The following is a 24,480-nucleotide window of genomic DNA, read 5'->3' as shown; positions in this document are numbered from 1 at the left end:
CAAAGTTTGTGATTCGAAGTTGAAGAATTGCAACAGAACTGGGTTAATGAACCACAAAGCTACATCTAAGCATGTGAAAAACTATGAATCAAAGAAAAAATGTGTGAATATTCAACAATTCATGAAGAAACCAGTGGAAGATTCGCAGAATAAAGTGCATAATGCTGAGTTATTGTTGTCTGCATATATGGCAGAACATGGAATGGCATTTTCCCAAGCAGATCATCTAATTGAGGTAATGAAAAGGATGTTTCCCGAATGTGACACTGCCAAGAAAATGACTATGAAAAAAACAAAGGCCTCATATGTGATGCAGGATGGACTAGCATGGGAAGAACGCAAAGAAATTGCAGAAATCTGCAAGAAGAATAAGTTTTCTTTAATTATTGACGAAAGCACCGACGTATCAGTGGCGCAGATACTTGCAGTCATGGTAAGATACTTTGACAAAAACAAGTGCAAAGTGACAGATGCGTTATTAGACATTCTGGAAGTTGAAGATGCCAGTGCAGAGGGTCTGTACAAGGCTGTAAAAAAACTGTTTCAAAGCAAAGACATACCACTTACAAACATTATTGGTTTTGCCAGCGATAACTGCTCTACAATGATGGGTGTACGCAATGGATTTCAGGCACTCTTGAAGAGAGATATACCATCTGTATTCATTCTTGGTTGTGTATGCCATTCTTTCGCACCGTGTGCTAACCATGCACGTGCGCATTTGCCGTCCTTCCTTGAAACCTTCCTCAAGGACGTTTGCTGTTACTTTTCACGAAGTAGTAAGCGTCAGCATCAATTTGAACTGATTCAAGAGGTCGTTCAGAGTCCCAAGCATAAGATGATAAAACTTTCACAGACTCGGTGGTTATCAAGAGGTCAAGTAATATCACGAGTGCTGGAGCAGTGGGATGCCCTCCTGCTATTTTTTCAATCGGAATCTACTTCAGATCAAGTTGATGAGGCATCACAAATATATAAAACTATGGCAAATCGGGGAACTAGACACATGTTGTTATTCCTGAACTACATTCTTGGAAAAGTGGATAAAATGAACAAAGAATTCCAAGCAGAATACTTTAGGCTTAGCACACTCTACTCTTCGATTGCTGATGAATATCGAAGCATCCTAAGTATGTCTGTTAACCATGAAGTGTTAGAGAGTCAAAAGCTGTCTGTGATTAACCCTCATGATGTATCAGTATACCTTGACATGGACAGTATAAATCTTGGTGGAAGATGTCAATCTTTGCTACTGAAAGAACCACTTGGTGAAAGTAAAAAAAGGTTCCTTGTTGACTGTCAGAAGGTTTTAGTAGAACTGTGTAGGCAGATAAGGAAGCGATTTCCCCTAGAAGAAGATGGTGTCCTAGCACAGCTTACTATTATTGGTCCAAAAGTTGCTCTATCTCCGCTGCAAAATGCTAAATCAATTGTAAAATTGGCTGTTCATTTCCCCACACTCGTGAAAGAGCCAGACCTTGATGACTTACAAGAGCAGTGGCAAGATCTGTTGCATGCCAAGGCTAGTCTTCAAAATTTGAACCTGTCACCAACCTCTTTTTGGCAAGAATTACTTGAAGTAAAAGATGGAAACAATGAAGCAAAGTTTTCTACTATTGCAACATTCATGTGAGATTTATTGGCCTTGCCACATTCATCTGCCGCAGTTGAGCGGATGTTTTCTAAGATAAACATTGTTAAAACCAAGCATTCTAACAGGTTATTAACCGAAACTGTTGCAAACCGTATGCTTGCAAAGCAAGCAGTCGCTCGGCAGGGAGGGTCTTGCTGCAATTGGAATCCATCTAAATCTCTACTAAGTGACATGAAAAGTGGAAAATGTCACCAGCGCTATACAGAGAGGTGTTCCAAGTCAGAAGTGGCAACTCTGCACCCAGAAGATGCCAGCAGTGATTCGGAAGAACTTCCACTGCAAGTATACATGCATTAAATACGTACTGTATAAATCCCAGGTAAGACATTGAAAGTATATACATATTTTCGAGACTTTAACACAAGGTAAATGTTCGGGTACGGTGAAAATGAACATCTTGGGTTTTTTAGGTCATCTTGGAGTTTTCTGAGGTGCAATCTTGGATCTTTTTAAATTCTGGAGTGGCAACACTGGACCCTTCGAGACCAAGTTTAAGACCAGATCCACCGAGACCAAGACCAAGCAATATAACACCAACACCAATAATTTATGTGTCTGCTGAATGAATGAAAAGTAGCTGCAGCCTGCATGTGCCGCACTGCTGGTCAGTTATCATTGGCATCTTGGCCCCTCGAGTGAGTGCACTAGTACCCCAATCACCCAGTTGCAGATTATGTATCGATGCGATACTCAGCATCTTTTAAACAAATTTAAGTTGATTATCGCACTTGAGTTGCATGAGGTCGAGGAGTTTCTGGAAAGACAATTGCTAAGAAGAATGAAAGAGAGAAGAGGGCAATGGGGATAATTCCCGGGGCCAGAAATCAAGAGTATGGAAGGACCAGGGCCCACACCAGGACTGTGACAATTTTGCTTCTTTTTCTGGCCCATGTCAAACATTTTCCAGGCACATCAGGGCACGGTCATAGCTCTCTACGGCCCTGCACACCAATGTTACGGCTTCTGAAAGTTTTCTAAGTTTTTAAACTTTTGAAACTACGGTTTTGAAGTTATAATGTATGGTGTTGCATACTTTGTCAGTGGATAGCTATATATATATATATATATATATATATATATATATATATATATATATATATATCATGGATAGCTATATGTTCCTCATGCGAAAGCTGGTTTTCGACAGACTGATTTTCGCACTTCTCTCCGAGCTTTACCCGTGCCCAAACGTTCCGTACACAACATATTCATCTTTCGTTTCTCATGAACACTCAAGGGGGACTAACTAGTTTTCAGGATAATTACGCAAGAGACTGAAGGGGTTCCGGGATACAGAGGTGGGAAGCAAAAATTTTTCGTAAATATAAAATACATATTTTACTTCCATAAGTGCTCCCAATACTTCTTACTGTCGTACCCACTATTTGTTTAAGAGAACAGTTTCACTAACTTTCCCCCTTGAAAGGGGCCCTCATTCGAGTCTGCTCACTGCTCTTCTTGGTACTACAGATGATTTATCAGCCCCCAGGTGGCCCCCTCAGTTTAGTGGGGCTAGAGACGCCACTGGGCCACATGGCCATGCACCCCCCCCCATAGGTGAATAAGTTGTATGAAATACGAGGGTGGCTATGAAACACTAGAAAATATTCTGATTTCTTCTAAAAAGGTCACATAAGTCACCGCAGGCCTCTGTGATAGCCATTTGGAAGCTCTGAAGGGTCATAACTCGACAGGTTGGAAGCCACTGATGTCTGACTTGGCCCCCATCGCTCCAAAATCCTAGCTACGCCCCTGTAAGAGAGGAAATATATTTACAAAATTCAATATATGTGAACAACTGAACATCTAGGTAAAATATTTCTACTTTCAATGCTTCATTGGCATGAAGAAACAAACATAGGAAAATAGAAATTTTTGTGGTTAGGTTTTCCGAGCGAACTAGCTAAACTTGTGGTGTACGTGTATGATGTGTGCGGAGATTGCATACACCATACACGTATATGAAGTACACGGAGATGAACAGAGCAGCAAACATGCGAATGTGCAAACGAAGATTATCACTGCCAGAATGGCCACGTCATGCATGCTCTCCCGACTCGCAAGCACTCTATCGGCGATCGCAGGGCTCAGCTCATGCATCATCACCGTAGCGCTAGCCAGGCAGTATCTATAGACAGTACAATGCTGTATGGCGCGCCGTGAATCGAATCAGCCAAGATTTTTCTCCGTGTATGATCATAAATTCCGACCTTCCCCACGCCGTGATGCACTTTGTAATGCTGGTTTCGACCTGGTCTCGAGCAAAACTCTGAGACCAGGAGCTTTGAGACCAAGATCAAAACCAAGACCACATCAAGCGAGACCAAGATCAAGATAAAGACCACACCAGACTGGTCTCGAGAACGGTCTCGAGACCAAGACCGGTCTCGAGACCTACAACACTGGTAATGGAGATGAGGTGTCTGAGGAGTATGTGTGGAGTGAAGCATAAGGATCGAGTGAGAAATGATGAAGTGTGAACGAGAACTGGAGTTGTGCAGGAGATGACTGATCGAGTTGAGCAGAGGGTGTTGCAATGGTTTGGGCATAAGGAGAGAATGGAAAATGAGCAACTGGTGAAAAAGATAACTAGATCTGATGTGAGAGGTGTAAGGCTGAGAGGAAGACCACGAATAGGATGGATGGACAGTGTGAACAGAGCGTTGGATTCGAGAGGAATGTCTGTTGAGCAAGGAAGAGTGGCTGTGCGTGATAGGAATGACTGCTTATATCCATTTCCTGGAGCACTGTCTTGCCCCTTACTCAAGCTGTCTTGGCTTGTGTACTTGCATCACTTATGCTTAAAATTAATGATGCTATTATGGGTATCTTTCTCATGACCTCTTGCTAAAATTAATGATTCACTTGAGCAATACTCTCTCTCATAACGCCTGTTTCTAACTACACACCCAAAAATGGATCTTTGGTACTCCACAAGAGTCAGGCCTATGTTAAAAGTCTCTGCGTGTTTTACTGCCCTCTCCTATTTGCATTCATTATTTCCTCCCTATTCTACGATTTCCCTTGTCTCCTTCTGATTCTAGGTCTTCTGAGCTGCTTCTCATGCTTCCAGTGCTTTTGTTCCAAGTTTCTCATGATGCCCACCTTTAATAGGTTTATATGCAACTTTCAGTAACTTACGACACTATGTGTATAGCACTTTTTTCCTCTTCTCCGTTATCTTCTCCTCCATTTCCCTCTTCTCCTTCATCCATCACTCTGGAATCAACCCCTTGTTATAGAATCTTCAGAAGGGAAAGTCGAAACAACAAGGGAATTCAAAATCTCCCTTATTGCTGTAGCTTCTGTAACAAGGGGCTCATTCCTAACCAACATCAAACACAAACGACACATGTAGGCAGCCAAATAACTTCGTTCATATGAGGACATCGTCTTCAGGAGAGCAGACAAGACCGCAGCTCTTGTCATCATTTTGGAGCAGGACTACCTACAAAGAATATAAAACATCTTACCTGACACCTCCAAGTTCATGAGGATTCCTAGAAAGCCAACGAACGAAATTATGAAAGTAGTCAAAGTTATGACTGAAGCTTTCAGCACCACGTCAAATGGCCCTGACTTCCCTAAACTGACAGATGAATATTCTCTTGGCTATGCATATGGCAACGTCAAGACACACAAGTCAGGCTACCCCCTTTGCCTCATTATCTCGCAGATCCTGACTGCTACCTATTCCATAGCTCAGACTTTCTCCTCCAATTCCACCTTAGACGATTCCGATCCTGTTCCTCCATCACTTCCCCCCTCTGACTTCCTCATGGCTAACATTAAAATTTCTTCAGCTGATGTATTCTCTGCCATCATTGGCCTCAACTCTAATAAGGCATATGGGCCTGATTGAGTCCTCTTGTTGTTCTCAAGAACTGTGCTTACACCCTGCCTAGGCAAACTCTATCGCTTTAATCTATCAACTTGTACCTTTCCTTCTTGCTGGAAGTTTGCTCTCATTCAGCCGGTCCCAAAAAAGGGTGATTATTCCCAACCCTCCAACTATCGTCCAATTGCTTTAACATCCTGTATCTCAAAAGTTTTCGAGTCAATTCTTAATAGAAAATTTTTAAAGCACCTTTCCTATCACAACCTTCTTTCTGATCGTCAGTATGGGTTCCGTCAGGGACGCTTCTTTGGCGATCTTCTCACCTACCTTTCAGTCTCCTGGTCATCCTCCTTTCGGGACTTCGGCAAAAGCTTTGCCATTGCACTTGACATCTCAAAGGCTTTCGATTGAGTCTGGCATAAATCTTTAATTTCCAAACTGCCCTCTTACGGTTTCTATCCTTCTATCTAGCTTCCATCTGGTCACTCTATAGCCGCTGTTGTAGATGGCCATCGTTCTTCTCCTAGATCTATCAACAGTGGTGTTCCTCAGGGCTCTGTCCTATCACCGACTCTCTTCCATTTATTCATCAATGACCTTCTAAGATGTACATCTAACCCTATCCACTCATACGCTGATGACTTCACCCTTCACCTTTCCATTCGGTTCCCGCAATGTCCATCTCAGCAGTTACTTCAGCAAACAAGGGATGAGGCTATGGCACACCTAATGTCTGACTTGGCTCGTATCTCTGACTGGGGTAAAAATCATCTGGTTGTTTTTAATGCATCACATATTCAATTTTTACACCTATCAACCCAACAAAATCTTCCACAGGTATACCTACTAATGTTTAACAATATTCAGCTTAATCCTGCATCTTCCTTGAACAAGCTTGGGGGATCATTTACTCGGGACTTATCTTGGAAAGATCATATTACATCTCTTGTAAAATCTGCTTCCAAGAGATTAGGTGTGCTGAGCTGACTCCGCTCCTTCTTTACCACTGCACAATTGTTGACTCTATACAGGGGTTTTATCTGCCCCTGTGTGGAGTACAACTTTCTTGTGTGGGGAGGCTCCCCACATACAGCTCTTCTCAATAGGGTGGAGTCAAAGGCTTTTCGTCTCATTAACTCTCCTCCTCTTACTAACTCCCTTCAACCTCTGTCGCTTGGCTGCACTGTTGCATCTTTCTCTTTTCTATAGCCACTTCAATGGTCACTGCTCCTCTAAACTGTCTGCTTGCATTCCTCCACCTCTACGACGGGCATGTAGCTCCCGTCTAGCAGCAAACTCTCATCCGTTTTCTGTCCAACACTCTAATGCAAGATTTAACCGTTACTCCCAGTCCTTCATTTATGCAACAGGTCAGCTCTGGAACTGTCTCCCTCTGTCTATATTTCCTGCTTCCTATGATCTCCAGTCTTTCAAACGCAGTGTGTCCTGGCATCTCGAAATGATCGGATTTGGAATTTGGCTCTCTCTTGAATTTTGTTTTTCTCTTGGAGGGAACAATTTGCAGGCTCACGGCCTTTGGTTTCTTCTTCCTCGCATAAAAAAAGAAAAAAGAAATTGAATGAAATACATTCAACGTACCTACTGACTACTGCCTGACATCAGCTAACTGGTTCCTCGAGATTCTGAAGGATCCACCCCCTGCAGAAGACCACATCATCACATCTTTGGATGTTGAAAGCCATATTATCAACATACCCATGGACAGAATGATACAATTCATCCTCGACCGAGTATATAGGTATGAAGAAATTACTCCCCTCAGCATGCCAGAGACCTACTTCTGCACCCTGTTCGAACTTTGTACTACAAAGTCCCCCTTCATCTGCCCCCATGGAAAGATGTATTACCAGATAGATGGTGATGCCATGGGCAGCCCTCGAGGAATCCTCTTTGCAACCTTTTCTATGGGTACAGTTAAGGACAATATATTGACTAAAAACCGTCCTTCAATCTACTACCTATGTTGACGACATTTATGTTAGAGCAAAGGGCATCCAAAAACTTCAGAACAACAGACATCACCTCATCGACGACTCCGGCCTAAATTTCACTTTGGAGGAGCCTTCCTAAGACTACAAGAATCATACTATGTACAAGAAGAGATGTTCCAGTCAGAGCTGAAGAATGAGATTTCTTACATCAGTCCCAGCAATGCCCTTGCGATGATGAAGAATGAAGAGGACAAACTCTTCTAGCAGAGCCAGCAGGAGGGCCCAAAAGAGAGTAGCATGGCAGGAATGGAAGTAAAATTCACAAGAAGGAAATCAGGAAGAGGAAATGAGACAAGGAGAGTGAGCACAGAGAGACAAAAGAAGAAGAGCAAGTGAAGGCCACTGAATGTGCCAACAGCGATGCAAGAGACTACACTTCTTCGGCCATGGATTCAGAGAATGATGACCCTAGTTTCGAAGCCGTCACTTCCATGTCTCTGCCCACTCCGAAGTGCTCAAAGAATCTGATATCAAAGGAAGTTTCCATTGCATTTGATCGGATGAACTTGTCGCATCACGATACAGCAATGTCTTATGCTATTATAGCGAAATCACTTGATCACGATTTGAAGCAACTATCTATTTCTCCTTCCACAATGTACGGGGCATGCCGATCTCTCACAAAGCATGTTACAGAGGCTTACAAAGAAGAATGTTTCTGTGTAGGAGAACCCATGGTTTTGCATTTTGATGGGAAGATCCTGCCATAATTATATTACAGGTGAAGGAACAGTAGATCGAATTGTCATCATGCTATCTGCCAGTGACCAGGAGAAGCTTCTTGGAGTTCCAAAAGTTGATGCAGGTACTGAATCTGAGATTGCTCGCGTGTGTTGTGATTTGCTGAGAAAGCATAGCCTAGGAGAAAGGATCGTTGGTCTTTCTTTTGACACCACAGCATGTAACACCGGATTTCTGGCCAGTGCCTGTGCAAAGACTGAAGATGTTCTGGGTAGAAAGTTGTTCCATCTAGCATGCAGACATCATATTTATGAAACTGTGCTTGCTCGTGTGTTTGAGGTGGAAGTGGGGCTGTCTTCAGGACCAGATATCGCTATTTGTAAGCGATTTCAGAGGCGCTGGAATCACATTGATCACTCCCTTATAACTACTGCACTGGACACTCCAGAAAGCAATGTTGTTCGTACAATGTTGGATGTCTTTTATGAACAAATTGTTCAAGTCATACAGGAGTCATTCCTCACAAACCAGCCACTTGATGACTATAAGGAGATTTTACAGCTGGTTCTCTTGCATATATATATATATATATATATATATATATATATATATATATATATATATATATATATGTGGGGGGGGGAATTGAATTGAAATGAAATGAAAAAAGTTTATTGCTCAGACTTCTTAGAAAAGTATGGAGCACAGCTCCTTCGCTGTCCACAACAATCATATTCCATATTTGGTGACAGTGCAGCTTACAGATACACAGTAGCTAACATAACTTCATCTAAACATTTTTAATATTGCATCCAGGAAACATACTAACCTTTTTAGCATATTAACATTGTCACTCTGCATTAATGTACTAAATTTCCCTCTATTTGGACTAGTCCAGAAGTACTCTGGGATACAGTCACGCCTTAGCTGACTTATTACCTGGTTGTTACATACTAGAACAATGTGATATTCATCCCCTAGTACTGCAGCATCACATTTACCGCAAATTCTTTCCTTTCTAGGTACATTCTGGTATCTTCCTGCTGTTACTGGCAGTCTGTTATTGTTTGTCCTAAGTTTATCAAAAATAATTCGTGAATTTTTCTTCAGTTTAGTTAAATACTCCTCTCTGCCAAATATACATTTAAAAGTTACATAGTTACTACAAATAGACTTTGTCATAACATTTCTACACCAGAAAGAAATCCACTGATCTTTAAGCCTTTGTTCCATATTTTTTTCCCAGCCAGACAGGGTTAGGCACTTTCTGATATAACCACATCCCTGATAAACCACAGTTATTTAACGCTGATCTAACCTCCTTTAACCCCTTAACTGCGGGGCGTCATTTTCGTGACGCTCAGCCACAATGGATCATACCGCGGGGCGTCACTTTTGTGATTCTGTGTTATTTTGAATTATCCCGGGCTCTCAAGTGGTGGCTTGTATCATCTATCAGTACTGCCAATGTCCAACACTAGTCAGCACTCCAAATCTCATCTGTACTCCCATCCATTGTTGACATTTTAGCGATTTTACCCCCTTCGTGACTCCCCTCCCTACCTGCCCTCTATTACCCTGTCCTCTCACCTCCCACGCCGCGCTGCGCTACGCAAATTTCCCCCAGATTTTTCCACAGATTTCATCCATTGAAATAAGCCCTATGCCCTATACTTATACAAAATAATATATACCAAAAAAAAAAAATAGGTAAGTGATAGTGTTATACACCAGGAATTGGCTAATTATCACCTGACAACACCTCACGTGCATTCATTCGCTACATTACCACGGTAATTTCCCCTTTGAATGATGCCTTGTAATCGATGTCTGTAATAAAAATATATATCAGAAAGGAAGGGAGAAGCCTAAGTGGCATTTACATTCACCTGGAACTACCTATTTCTTTATGTATTGCCGAGATTTTCTAACTATTAAAAATTAGCATGTAAGTTAGCAGCAGTCAGCCTAAGTGTCATTGTCAACCCTTCCCTTCTCAGATAAGCCGTGGCATTTAGTTCCTTGTCCTCCGCTGTAGTGAAACAATGTCGCACTCGCGCCCCGCCATTCCTGCTGCTTCTGCACCCATTGCAAAGGGCCCCATGACCTCTACCCCTAAGAAAAGTATTGAGGGAAGCAGGAAAGGCCTTAGTGACTCTGCAGTGGCACGTGAACTGGCAGAATTCTCCATGGTGATGATGGACAGTGATTTTGACAATTCGGGTGAATCATGTGATGAGCCGGGTGAGGTTATCATGCCAGAAACTGCTACAACGAGTGCTTCAGTGTCGGAAGTAGTCTCTACCTCCAAGGGAAAGGAGCCTTTAGTGCAGCAAGGCAAGGAATTTGGGAAGGGAGTGAAAAGGCAGCATGTTAGCCCCAGAGCAATGTCCCCATGTGACCCAGCCCGCCATGAGTCACGAGTGCATTCACCTCCCCGTTCCCCAAGCCCCACATCACTCATTTCTTCATCATCGTCGGCTGAGTTATCTCCAGAGTCTTCATCGTTGGAGTCACCACCAGCATCAACAGTGAAGGCAGGCCGTAGAGGAAGAGGTAAATCAAGAAGAGTGAAAAGTAGTGTAGCTGGTAGGGTAAGGGCTGCTAGTGCTGTACGGCAACCCAGGGTCAGTGCGAATGACCTTGACCGAGATAAATCTGCCTCACAGCCAACCTCCACCACCACCACCACCACCACCCGCCCTTTACCGCCACGACAGGGAATTCTGGACGCCTTCGCGTGGACGGAAGGGTCAGATTTTGTGCCTGAAAATTTATTATTTGATGAGAGCTCCTCAAGAGTTCAGCCTGCCTTCACTATTGACGAAAATGCTGAGTGTGTGGACTACCTTTTGGCCTTCCTAGATGACGAAGTCATGCAGCACATATGTGATGAGACCAACAGGTATGAATCACAACGTGCTGCAAGTGGTACAGGTGCAGCCAAGATGCAACAGTGGTCCATGCTGGGAGTGCAGGAGCTGTATGTGTTCTTTGCCCTCATGCTTCTCATGCCACACTCCAAGAAGCATGAGTTGGAAGAATACTGGTCCATGGACCCCTTACTACCCTCACCCACCTTCAATAAGTACATGGCCAGAGATCGCTTCCGGAACATCATAGGAAACCTGCACTTTGCCGACAACGATGTACCTTCCCAATCCGACCCACTCTGGAAGATCCGGGAGATTCTGAGCAGAATGAAGGATAAGTTTATGTCATTCTTCCACCCCTTTCAGAAGGTTGTCATTGACGAATCCTTGGTTTTGTTCAGAGGACGTCTTCGGTTTGTTCAGTACATTCCAAGCAAACGCCATCGCTTTGGAATTAAGTTCTTTGTACTGTGCGACTGTAAGACGGGGTACATCCTTGACTTCGTCATATATTCAGCCAGCACTGTCGATCTGGATAAAACACACCCCCTTGGCTTCTCAGGCTGTGTAGTGAAAGTGCTCCTAGAAAAGTATTTTGGTGGGAATCATGTGCTGTATACAGACAACTACTATACAGCACCGAAACTTGCCAAATACCTTTCTGAGCACGGCATTGGCTCCTGCGGCACTGTGAAAAGTAATTGTGCCCACTTCCCCAAATTCCCAGAGGCAGGAACCTCACAGCGAGGAGACATGCACCTACGCAAGTCTGAGAAGATGCTGGCAATACGGTGGCATGACAAGAGGGTCGTGCACATGCTCACCACCTTACATAAGGGGGAGATGACAGACAGTGGGAAGGTCGACCGTAGGACAGGCGAACCTGTGCTGAAACCTGATGCTGTGTTGGACTATAATATCAACATGCAGCTGGTGGACAAGTCCAACATGATGATTGATGAAATTGACTGCCTCAGGAAGAATACTAGGTGGTACAGGAAAGTTTTTCTGCATCTCATAGATATGACGATGCTGAACGCCTTCATCCTGTACAAGATGAAGGTCAAGCCACCCAAGTCCTTCTCCCTGAGGTTGTTCGCCAGGACTTGTGTCCAGCAGCTGCTGGAAAGATATGGTAGGGTGACAGCAGCAACTCCAAGGCGCCATCCAATAACACTGCCCGACCGACTTGAGCAGAGGGCGTATATGGATCGGCACAGATTTGAGCTTATGCTTGCCACAGGGAAAAGGAAGGCTGCGATTCGCAGGTGTCAGATATGTGCACATACCACCCGTCGCACACCTGAGCACAAACGCACCTCTTGGCAGTGCGCTGAGTGCCAGGTTCCCCTCTGTGTTACCTACTTCTTCGATTACCACAGCCAGAAGCAGTTCTAACAGTGCAAGTGTGAAAGCAGAATAATTTGGAAATAATGTGTAAATAATGTGTAAATAGCAGGTGAAAGCAATGGATGTTCAGTACATATGACTGAACAGTGTATTATAGTTTTATCTTACTGAAAGTGACAGTGAATAACATAGTGTAAGTAAAATAGAAGGGTAAATATTGAAAATAGAATAGAAAATGTAAATAGTAATGTAAGTAATTAGTAATATAAGAATATGAGTACAAATAATTTATGTTATAACAGTGAAAGTGAATCCGTGGCTCTCTACGTATTTTACTGAATGAAAAATTGAATGACTTCACTGACAATAAACTAATACGACTGAAGGAAACTTATGGAGAAAGACTCCAGATATATGTAAGTGTGATATTGTAATAGAAATATAAAGTGTGAGGGGTTTTATGAATAATAAATGACAGAGTACCAAGAGCGAACTAGCGCAAGTGCGACGATCAGACGCGCTCGTAATTTCCTTTGCTTTCACAGTGTTTTTTTTTTTGGAGTATGGATCCCAAACTACTTGAAAATCATAGACTAGTGTTTATAGTGTTTATATCTGGCTGTGGTAATCATATTACGGGTTGTCGGGAAGTGTAAAGTGGAGACTTCGTTACCCAACTTCAGAGGTCTCCACAAGTCCTACGGTAACAGACGAAGGCTCAACAAACATTCCAGGAGAAAGCTGAAGGTATGTGCCATAAGCATATTTTATTTTAATATTCTAGGACTAATAACTGATTTTTGGCAAATATTTTTTGAGAGTCTGTCGGAGCCCGAATAACCCCGTGGGACACGCAAAACATTGGTAAACATGCCCGCGGTGTAGGGGTTAACCAAAGCGATGTATACAATCCAACAGTGTCCAGGTGCAGCAAACACTGATACATAACATAGGCTAACTTTTCAAGTTTTCCTGTGATGAGTGTAATCCAGTATTTAATCATTCTAACTTTTATATCAATATCCAGAGGATATGCCCAACGCTTTCCATAAGCAACGTCATTTAATGTATTTCTCTGCACGCACAACGTATGCTTTAATAATTTCATATGCAAAAGTTCTGCTTCCCGAATTACAGTATGTCCTCAAACTTCACCGCCATATGGCATTACAGGTAATACTGTAGATCTAAATAACTCCATTTGGAGATCTACAGGAAGATCAAATATCCTACACTTTCCAATAAGACTGTACATAGCTCTTGTAGCTACAGTACCTGAATACATCCCTGTTATCCTTTTTTAAATCTCCCATTACTACTAAATAACACTCCAAGGTACTTATATTCCCCTACAGAGTCTACATTTTCATTCCCAAATTTAAAGTTATAACCTTCAGTCTGGGCTCTTCCCTTTCCAAAGACTACTACTTTTGTCTTACTAGTATTAATTTCCATTTTCCACTGATTACAATAATATCCCATTGCCTTATGTGCATTGTTTATCCCATCCTCACTCTCCCCCATAATAACAGCAATATCAGCATACATGAGTACAAACATTCTCAGATAGAGATCTAACCTGTCATCATTAAAATTTTCATCTAACAGACACTCCTCAAGATCATTTACAGTATATACAAGGAAAAGAGTAAAGGAGAAAGATTTTCCCCTTGTCTCATCCCTTTGTGACTTACAAAAAATTCAGATTTTTCATGATTTACAAGACATGATTTAATATTATTATACATATTTTTAACCAAAATATAAAACTTACCAGTAATCCCCGTTTTTACAAGTTTGTACCACAGCCCATCTCGCCAGATCATTTCAAAAGCCTTTCTATAATCAATGAACAAGCAAAACAATTTCTTTTTCTTCCAACTAAACAAGTCAACAATACATTTCATCACAAACACATGATCTATAGTAGAATAGCTCTTCCTAAACCCAGCTTGAGATTCAGGTATATTCTTTCATGACAATATGCAGTAAGTCTGTCATTTAATATAGAAGTAAATGATTTACTCACACAACTAAACAAAGTAATTCCTCTATAATTATTAGCATCATTTATATCATCCTTATTCTTATAGACAGGAACTATACTGCCAACTAACAATTCCTTAGGCAGTGTGCCTGTATCTCTTTTTAAAAAGTATTGCATATAAACGACATAACTAATCACAAGTGCTCGTAGTGTATTCATTGACAGTACAATCAATTCCTCCTGCCTTATTACTTTTTAATTTGTGTGTGTGCGTGTGCGTGTAAAGCATGCACACTATCTGGTCACAGTATTCGTGCAGGGCAAAAAGCACTTGTGGGAAGGAGTGCCAAAAACTGTATGTCCAAACACACAATAAATGTCGTGCAGAAAAAAAAAAAAAAAAAAAAAACTTGCTTGAAAGGAGCCTAACTCAGTGACAAATGTTTCTAGTTCAGTGGGCAATAATTTAGTTTGCTCCTCAACATATGTGGTCTTGGATTACCAACTGCTGAAATTACACATCCCTACTGGACCTAGATTTTGTTCCACCACACACTTTATACTGGAATAGAATAAAAACACTTTGTGTCATCATATTGTTAGCGTCCTAGGCCTTGGACAAGTTGCAAGAATAATTATAACACTTTCAGAATTAGTCTGGTCTCAAATGGGCAGAGTGCTGGATGGACCGGTTAGTGTTGGTGTTCAGCAATAATGGAGGCCCCGCGTGGTGATGTGCTGTAAGTGACATTTACTTTAAAATTTAGAAAACGCGATTGAAGTTTGTGCAGCTTCAACGAACGATAACTCGGTTGTTAGTATTGATAGACGCTTCATGAAAAACCCGCAGTAAACGCTGAATCAAGAGGAATGCGGGTGTGTTATGGATTTTTTTTTTTTTTTTTTTACTGATGGCAGGATTTATGGAGTTTTCTGGAATGTGGTTTCCAAGCAGAATTTTTAATATAATGGTGGTATTTACCATCATAAAAACACACAATGTTTTTGGTGCCCGTCCCCGTAAAAGAAATAATTCGAAGTCAAATGGCTACCCCTTACGGGATTATGGCGTCTGCCAATTTATAGATAAACAGATAGTGTTCTAATAGCCTTTTTACTTAATTCGTGCTGCTACCAGACGATTTTATTCAACCGTCACCATCACCATCAATACCTTCACCATCCATCACCACCATCAGCATCACCAGCACCACCTTCCCCATCACCATCATCACCTTCATCATCACTATCACTGCCTTCACCATCACTTTTACCACCGCGACCACGAGGCACAACACCAGCTGTAGGCTCAGACACAGCCTGGCCACTATCACCCTCACCAACCTGCTTTCCTGGTGATTCTTTGTCACAATCACGAGCATCACTATCATCACATACTGTGTAGGTACCCCCGTGCAAGTGGGCACAATGCCGCTTGGTGCTGTGGAAGGAAGCCACATGAAATGAGCTTCCTCCTTCTTTCTGCCCTCAGCCTGTAGTTCCAAAGGGCTAGGCATATGGTCGTCCATTAACCATGATCTCACTGTCAGAAGACGTAATAGAGGTGGAAAAGAGGCACAGAACACGTAAAGTAATGGGGTAAGCTCCAGTTGTTGTATTCGCCACGGGTATAACCAATGGACTGAGAGGGATACCGCACACTTCACTTTCACTGAATAACATAAACAGCACTATCACTAAACCATCCTCAGAATCATGAAAACTGTTCATGAAGATTTTTTTAAACATCAGCAACATGTGGTAATTAAAAATAAAAGAATAATATTCATAAAAAGGGAAGTGCTAATCATTGATAACACTTTGTGGCAAAACAGCTGATGCCACTACTGCCACCAAAGTAGCCGCCTGGGTGGGAGTGGGGGACTTACATCAACTCACATCGCACTGCCTGGCTGCCTGGATGGCCTGGGACCAAACCTGAGTTCACCATTCTTTTTCGGGGGATTTTCTACCATCTTACAAGTGCAGTTTTCATGTAAGTGACGTGCTCGGATGATAGGAGAAGGGTCAAAATAGCATTATATGGCCATAACTCCAAACTGACAAAACTGGCGCTTCCGTCACTTCTCCACGCAGGGCCTTTAATGATCCAGAGGGGCATCCCTTCCTTATAAATTCACGTGACCAGTTACAAAACCAGTGTGGCAGACCGCCATCAAAGCAAATAAGAAATATTCCAGAATCAGTTAAACTTTATTTATTGTTTTCAGGATATTTTGATTGTGAATTAAACTGAATCAGTTCTGCATCCCTGGGAACAAAACAGGTAAGAAAATTTCTCGTCCCTTGGCCAAATCTTGCATAATCTGGCGATGGGGATGACATGGATGAAAACTCTGGATATCCTAAACTTTATGATAATTGGTCTTTTCTTGATGTTTGTCTTTCTCACTGTTTATGATTTGTTCTCTTAACAAACAAAGTGTTAATAAATGTCTAAATCGAAGGAATTTCTTCCAAAGGTAATATTATTATAGTCCTCCTCCATGTAGTTACCCCTCTCTCTCTCTCTCTCTTATATATATATATATATATATATATATATATATATATATATATATCCAGCAATTGCCTCCAAATAGATTAGTTTGACAGCTGTTTGTGGGATTCACTGGTAGAAGAATGACGATATGGCTGACCTCACTTTAAAGTGTGAACATCGTTAGAGTGAGCAAGACTGCATCTTAGTTGAAGGAAGTTTGCCATTCCTCAGGTCTGATATTTGCCGAACCCTGTTAGAGGCAGGAGCCAGCCCACTATCGTGTTTGTCCCTGAGTCTCTGGTTATAGTGTCACTCGTAACCAGGAAAGAACTGAGCCAGACTGGAGCCCTTTGCTTGGCTGTAACCATCTTGCCTAGGTCTAACATGGTGCAAGGCCGTGTTTCTCAGGAATCTGAGTCATATTTACAAAGAAACTTAATTAACTTATAAGTATTTTATAGGTCTTGATGAATACGAAATCAAATTAATGAACTTATTTCTTGATGCCGTCTTGGGACATTATTTTACCTTTTTAGGGCAAGAGCCTTCATGGGTTTGGCAATAAAGAGCTTGGCTGGTCTTGTACTGCAAACTTTTAAAAGATCCATCTTATTCAGAGATAGAATACTCACAGTTTTAGGGGCGAATTTAACTAGAGGTCAGTGGCGTACCCAGAAAGTTGAAAAAGGGGGAGGGGCCTTTTTTTTTTTTTTTATCTTTTTCATTATGCAGCAGGGAAGGAAGGTTGTTCGTTCACTGAAAGCAGTGATGAGAAATAGGGAGGTGAGTATGGAAGTTAAGAAGTCACTGCATGATAGTATTGTGATCCCTACCCTGACATATGGAAGCGAGGTGTGGACCTTGCAAGAGGGGACCAAGTCAAGAGTGAAAGCAGTGGAAATGAGTTACTTGAGAAGAGCATGTGGAGTGACATGGAGGGACAGGTTGACGAATGAAGATGTGAAGGAACGTTGTGGGATGGATGTGGATGTGGTTGAGAAGATTAGGAGAAATACACTGAGGTGGCTTGGACATGTGGAGAGAATGGAGAATGAAAGGCTGACTAAGAGGGTGTATGTGGGTGAGGTGTAGGGAGGGAGAGGAAGGGGTAGACCGAGGATGAGGTGGAGGGATGGAGTTGAGAGGTATATGAGGGAGGGGGGGTGAGTTGGGGGGAGGGTAGTCAAATGGTGGGTGACAGAGCGACTTGGAGGCGTTTTGTCTGCGGCCACCCTTTGCGTGATTAGGACGTCGGGCTATAGACATATAGATAGAACTGTGCAGCCCATGACTGGCGAGCGCAGCGAGCCCGCACAGCAGGTGGGGGGGGGGGTGTTCGGGGGGGCGCTGTAAGCCTCCCTCCCTAAAGAAAATTTTGCATTCTGGCAAATTTTATAATCATTTTGAGACCATATGGAATGGATATATGACATAAATAAAGCATATTCTGAAGTCATTTTTAAGTACTCTGTGCCACTGAGTTGTGATTCAGTCTCTCCAGTAACCTTATACTACTAAAATTCAAACGCTCACATTTTTTTCTTTTAACCAGCAGAATAGACAGGAATACTGGATATATATATATATATATATATATATATATATATATATATATATATATATATGTATATATAGTGTTACAGAAAAGAGAAAGATAATATTCACTTTAAGTGAGAATACTAAAAATCACTACTGTCCCGTAAAGTTCCAGGTTCAAAACAAAAGAGTTAGGTAAAATTACAAGTTAAAGTTTAATGCTCAAACTAACAACAAAACATTCAGGACTCATAAGGATAATGTAATGGCAAAAAAACAGGTTAAATATATAGTTAACTGCAATAGCCTCTATTAACACGAAACTAGCAAGAGTAAATTTACCTAAGTCAGCCCTGATAAAATGAAAATACACTGGGTAATGCTCAGTTAATGCCAGATATATTATTACGGATACAAAATAATATTAAAACTGGCTGACAAAATGAATCTTACATAAATTACAAAAAAAACTCACTAGGCCCACAAATCAACACCTTATGCTACACAGTACAAGGAAAAAATGCAATAACAGTTATACTCAAATTACACAGCTGCTAGATGGTTGGAGACTTCCGGAGCACTCACAATAATAATAACGGTACAGGGGAGGACAGAGATGTGAAGAAAATGAGGAGTAGATCTAAGTGGCAATGATGCAGAGACTGAGCTCATTATATAGGGGCCAGCAGAGCTTGATACAACCTGTAAGAAGGACGCGCAAATGAAGCCATGGGGACAAAGAGTCGACAATCCTGCTCTGAACTCCAGAAAGAACGACTTACTCTACTATAACGGTAGAAGGGGGGGACTGAGGCAGAACACGCTCGTGATCAAACATGCAGCATACTGTGCATTAGAATTATACAAAGGATGATGAAATCATAGGCTATGTAACACCTCCCCACAAAGAAAAAGAAATTTACAAAGGAAATTTCTTATTACTCTAAAACAATCTGTCTAAAGTCTAGATAAGCAATCTGCAATAACATTTTCTTTCCCCTTGATATGTTGTATGTCTAATGAATACTCCTGAAGAAGTAGACTCCATCTTGTCAATCTCTGATTTTTATCTTTAAACTTACTAAGGAATTTCAGTGGGTTATGATCGGTATAAATGACTATGGGGTCAAAACCAGAACACAAATAAAATGAAAAATGCTGTAAACCCAAAATCAACGCCAAAAGCTCTTTCTCAATAGTTGAGTAGTTCTTTTGAGGTGGAGTGAACTTCTTACTGTAATAAGATATAGGGTGTTCAATACCCTGATCATCCTCTTGCAGCAAAACAGCCCCAGCTCCTGTATCACTTGCATCAACAGCCATCTTAAAAGGCTTAGCAAAATTTGGAGTAGCGAGCACTGGCTGACTTAATAGAAAAGCTTTAAGTTTGTTGAAAGAGGATTCACAGTTATCGGTCCAGACAAATTTAACTCCCTTTTTCAGTAGGTCTGTAAGTGGTGATACAAGAATTGAAAAGTTAAGAACAAATCTCCTGTAATAACCTACCATTCCCAAAAATCTTTGTAGCTCCTTCCTACTTTTAGGTCTGGGAAGATCACTTATAACCTGAACCTTTGCTGCTGGTGGTGCAACATGTCCATCACCAATTACGTACCCAAGGTACCGAACTTTAGCTTGACCAAACTCACACTTTGATAAATTAGCTACAAGATTAGCCTTAAATAAACGCTCAAGAAATTTACTGACCTGGCATAGGTGATCTTTCCAGTTGTCACTGAAGATTAAAACATCATCAATATAAACAACACACCCTGCCAAACCCTCTGTTACAACATTCATGAGCTTCTGAAATGTGGCTGGTGCATTCTTCATACCATATGGCATTACGGAACATGCAAAAGTCTTTCCTAGTGTTACAAAACATGAGATCTCCCTAGCACGTTCAGTCATAGGTACTTGCCAGTATCCCTTTAACAAATCAAACTTACTTATGTACCTAGCCTTTCCGATCTTGTCTATGCAATCTTCCATGAGAGGGAGAGGGTAAGTGTCTGTTTTGGTGATCTGATTAACACGTCTGTAGTCGATGCAAAGCCGCTGTGACCCACCTGGCTTAGGGACTAGAGTGACAGGAGAACTCCACTCGCTCTGACAGGGCTCAATCATCTTGTGGTCCGACAGGTAGCCAAGCTCCTTCTGGATGAAAGGAACTTTCATTGGGTTCACACGGTAAGGAGGCAGTTTAATTGGCTTTGCTTCTCCAACATCGACATCATGCATCAACACAGTGGTTCTTCCTGGAGTGGCACGGAACACTTGCGGGTACTCCTGCAGTAAGGCCGAAAACTCCTGCCTTTCCTCGGGAGGTAGATGAGAAAGCTTAGTCTGGAGATCATTCATGATATCAGGATTCTTCCCCAAACTATCACTTAGGCTCATGCTAAACGGGAGAGCTTCACTTGCAGACTCGGGTGGAACAGCTACAGTGCAGACTGGATTATTTTCGTCCCGCCTGTGATATAACTTTAGCATGTTGATGTGACATAGTTGCTTGTTCTTTCTACGATCTGGTGTGGCGATGACATAGTTGACATCACTGAGTTTCTTCTCCACGAAATAAGGACCACTAAACTTGGCTTGAAGACGTTGCCCATGAACTGGTAGCAGAATCAAAACCTGATCTGGCTGAAAGTGGCGTAACCTGGACTTCTTATCATACCAAGTCTTCATCTTCTCCTGAGCAGCTCCTAAATTCTCTCTCACCAACTGTAAAGCAGTGGACAGCCGTTCTTTGAACTTCATCACATACTCCAGCAGGTTGACGTCATCTTCCTCCGACAGCCAGCATTCCTTGAGTAGCTTAAGGGGTCCTCTTACTTCATGGCCAAACAGTAGTTCAAAAGGTGAGAAGCCCAGTGATTCATTTGGAGATTCTCTTGCGGCAAATACAACGAATGGAAGACCTTTATCCCAGTCTTTCTGATGTTCCAAACAGTATTTCTTGAGCATCGATTTGAGTGTTTGATGATATCTCTCCAACGCTCCTTGGGTCTGGGGATGGTAAGCTGAAGACGTGATCTGGGTGATGCCCAACTCTTTCAGAGACTGCTTGAAAACATTTGACATGAAATTACTTCCCTGGTCTGACTGTACCTCCTTGGGCAGACCAAACTTTGTGAAGAACCCTAGCATTTCCTTAACCACGTTCTTTGCTGAGATATTTCTAAGTGGAATGGCTTCAGGATAACGAGTAGCCATATCAATCAGGGTCAACACATAAGAAAATCCTGAAGCAGTCTTAGGAAGAGGGCCCACAATATCCACCAACACACGGGTGAAAGGCGCCTCAAAAGGAGGAATAGGAACTAGAGGTGCAACCTTTTCGGTCTGATTACACTTCCCCATAACTTGACAGGTGTGACAAGACTTACAATACCAGGACACATCCCTGAAGATACCTGGCCAGTAGAAGTGTTTCAAAATGCGTGCCACAGTCTTCCTCACTCCAAGGTGTCCTGCCAGACTGGAATCATGAGCCACTCTAATGATATCCTGCCTACAAACACGAGGGATGACAACTTGATGTACAACCTCCCATTCACAGTCGGCTGATGCTGTTGGGGGTCTCCACTTCCTCATAAGTACTCCTGACTTTACATAATAACAAGTAGAAGCACCGGCTGACTCTTCCTCACTGCAAGCAGAGTTAGCTAGACCTTTCAACTCAGGGTCAGCAACCTGCAACTCAACCAACTCTTGACGAGACAAATTATCAACACTACGGGGTACTGCCTCATCTGGTGAGTGGTCCAAATTAGCAAGAAAAGTGTCAGCTAGGATAACATCATCATCATCATTATCCTCTAAATCACCAGTAACTTTAGACTTAGCCCTAGTGACAGCACATGCAGGGAACACATCAGGGACATCACAATCCTGGGTCGCAGCCACTGGCTCACTAGACAACTGTGGAGCTGGACACACTTGACTTCCACCAATATCATTTCCAAGTAAGAAAGTTACACCTGACATTGGGAGTGTCTCAACCAACCCAACCATAACGGAACCATTAACAAAACCAGACTCTAAATTCACTCTGCACAGAGCGACAGAGAAGTAATTATTCCCTACACCTTGTAAGATTACAGTTTCATCAGAGGAATTAACATTAGAGCCTAGAACACTGGTCAGCATAAGGGATTGGCAAGCACCTGTGTCACGATATATTTTAACTGATTTCCTGTCATTACTGTCCAGAGGACTGACAAAACCATCAGACAGGAAATTAGCACATGAACTCTTGAGAGTGTCACCCACGTTACTGCTCAAAAGAGGAGCTCCATCATGATAATTTAAGTTACCCCTCAAAGCAGGTTCAGTTAACTCAGTTAAAGAATTCTGGGAACTCTCAAGGGTGGACACTAGACCAATGGACTGAATATTTAAAGACTCCTTTTTGTTCACATCACACTGTCTCCTGAAACATTTCTCCGTAGTATGACCAAGCTTACTACAATAAGTACATTTACTTTTCTGAAATCTAGAGGTGAAGCTGGTATTTACTTCCTGAGAAACATCATCTTTATTCTCTTTCCTGTTACCTGTACTCTGAGTAGAGGCAACGTACTTACTCTCAGCTTTCCCTTTTCCTCTAGAATATCTCTTGTGAGTGAGAACATATTCATCAGCTAAAACTGCAGCATCAGACAAATTATGTATTCTTTTCTCATCAAGATATAGGCTTACATCTTTATAAATACACCTCTTGAAGTCCTCCAGCAAAATCATCTGCTTAAGTTTGTCAAAATCAGAATCCACATTCTTAGAATTTAACCACTGCTCTAACAGATCTTCTTTGATTTTTGCATACTTAACATGGGATTGCTTATCTTGCTTATAAGTTGTACTAAATTTCACTCTATAGGCTTCAGGAACAAGCTCATAGGCCTTAAGAATCAAGCTCTTAACTACATCATAATTATCAGATTGATCCTGAGGCAAAGATGCATAAGTTACTTCAGCTTTACCGGTGAGAACAGTTTGAAGGAGTACTGGCCAATACTTTTTGGGCCAATTAAAACCTGTAGCTACCCTCTCAAACAACTGAAAATACTTTGTTAAATCAGATTCATTAAAAGGAGGGACAAGTTTAACATTTTTAGCCACATCAAAATCATCAGAGCTAGATGATCCAGTTCCACCTTGTTTCATGCGATACTCATGGTCTGTCTGAATCCTAGCAAGTTCAACTTGTGCGTGAAACTCAGCCTCCTTAACACAAGCCTCCTTAGCCTGAGACTCAGCCTCCTTAGCACGTGCTTGAAATTCAGCTTCCTTCACACGAGCCTCCTGCAGGGCTAGCTGTAACTTAGCTAATTCAATCTGCATTTGCTCATTTGGAGGAGTTACGTTAAACAAGCTTTCAGTAATCATGTCAACAATTTGATCTTTAGAATGATGAGAGCGAACAGCAATTCCCAATTGTTGAGCAACAACTGTTTGCACATTTGACAAAAAATCTTTGGCTTCATCAAGTGTAGTAATAGTAGACATCATGAATAAGTAACAGTCACAAAATATCAAGCAATATCCTTATGATAATATCCTGAATATCCTGATATGAGGTCGCCAAATTTATGTTACGGAAAAGAGAAAGATAATGTACACTTTAAGTGAGAATACTAAAAATCACTACTGTCCCGTAAAGTTCCAGGTTCAAAACAAAAGAGTTAGGTAAAATTACAAGTTAAAGTTTAATGCTCAAACTAACAACAAAACATTCAGGACTTATAAGGATAATGTAATGGCAAAAACACAGGTTAAATATATGGTTAACTGCAATAGCCTATATTAACACGAAACTAGCAAGAGTAAATTTACCTAAGTCAGCCCTGATAAAATGAAAATACACTGGGTAAAGCTCAGTTAATGCAAGATAAATTATTACGGATACAAAATAATATTAAAACTGGCTGACAAAATTAATCCTACATAAATTACAAAAAAAACTCACTAGGCCCATAAATCAACACCTTATGCTACACAGTACAAGGAAAAAATGCAATAACAGTTATACTCAAATTAC

The sequence above is a fragment of the Coenobita brevimanus genome, chromosome 6, assembly GCF_032717465.1.
Source record: "Coenobita brevimanus isolate Jiangsu-jjx chromosome 6, ASM3271746v2, whole genome shotgun sequence".
Classification (NCBI taxonomy): Eukaryota; Metazoa; Arthropoda; class Malacostraca; order Decapoda; family Coenobitidae; genus Coenobita; species Coenobita brevimanus.
Note: the sequence above shows the minus strand (reverse complement) of the source record.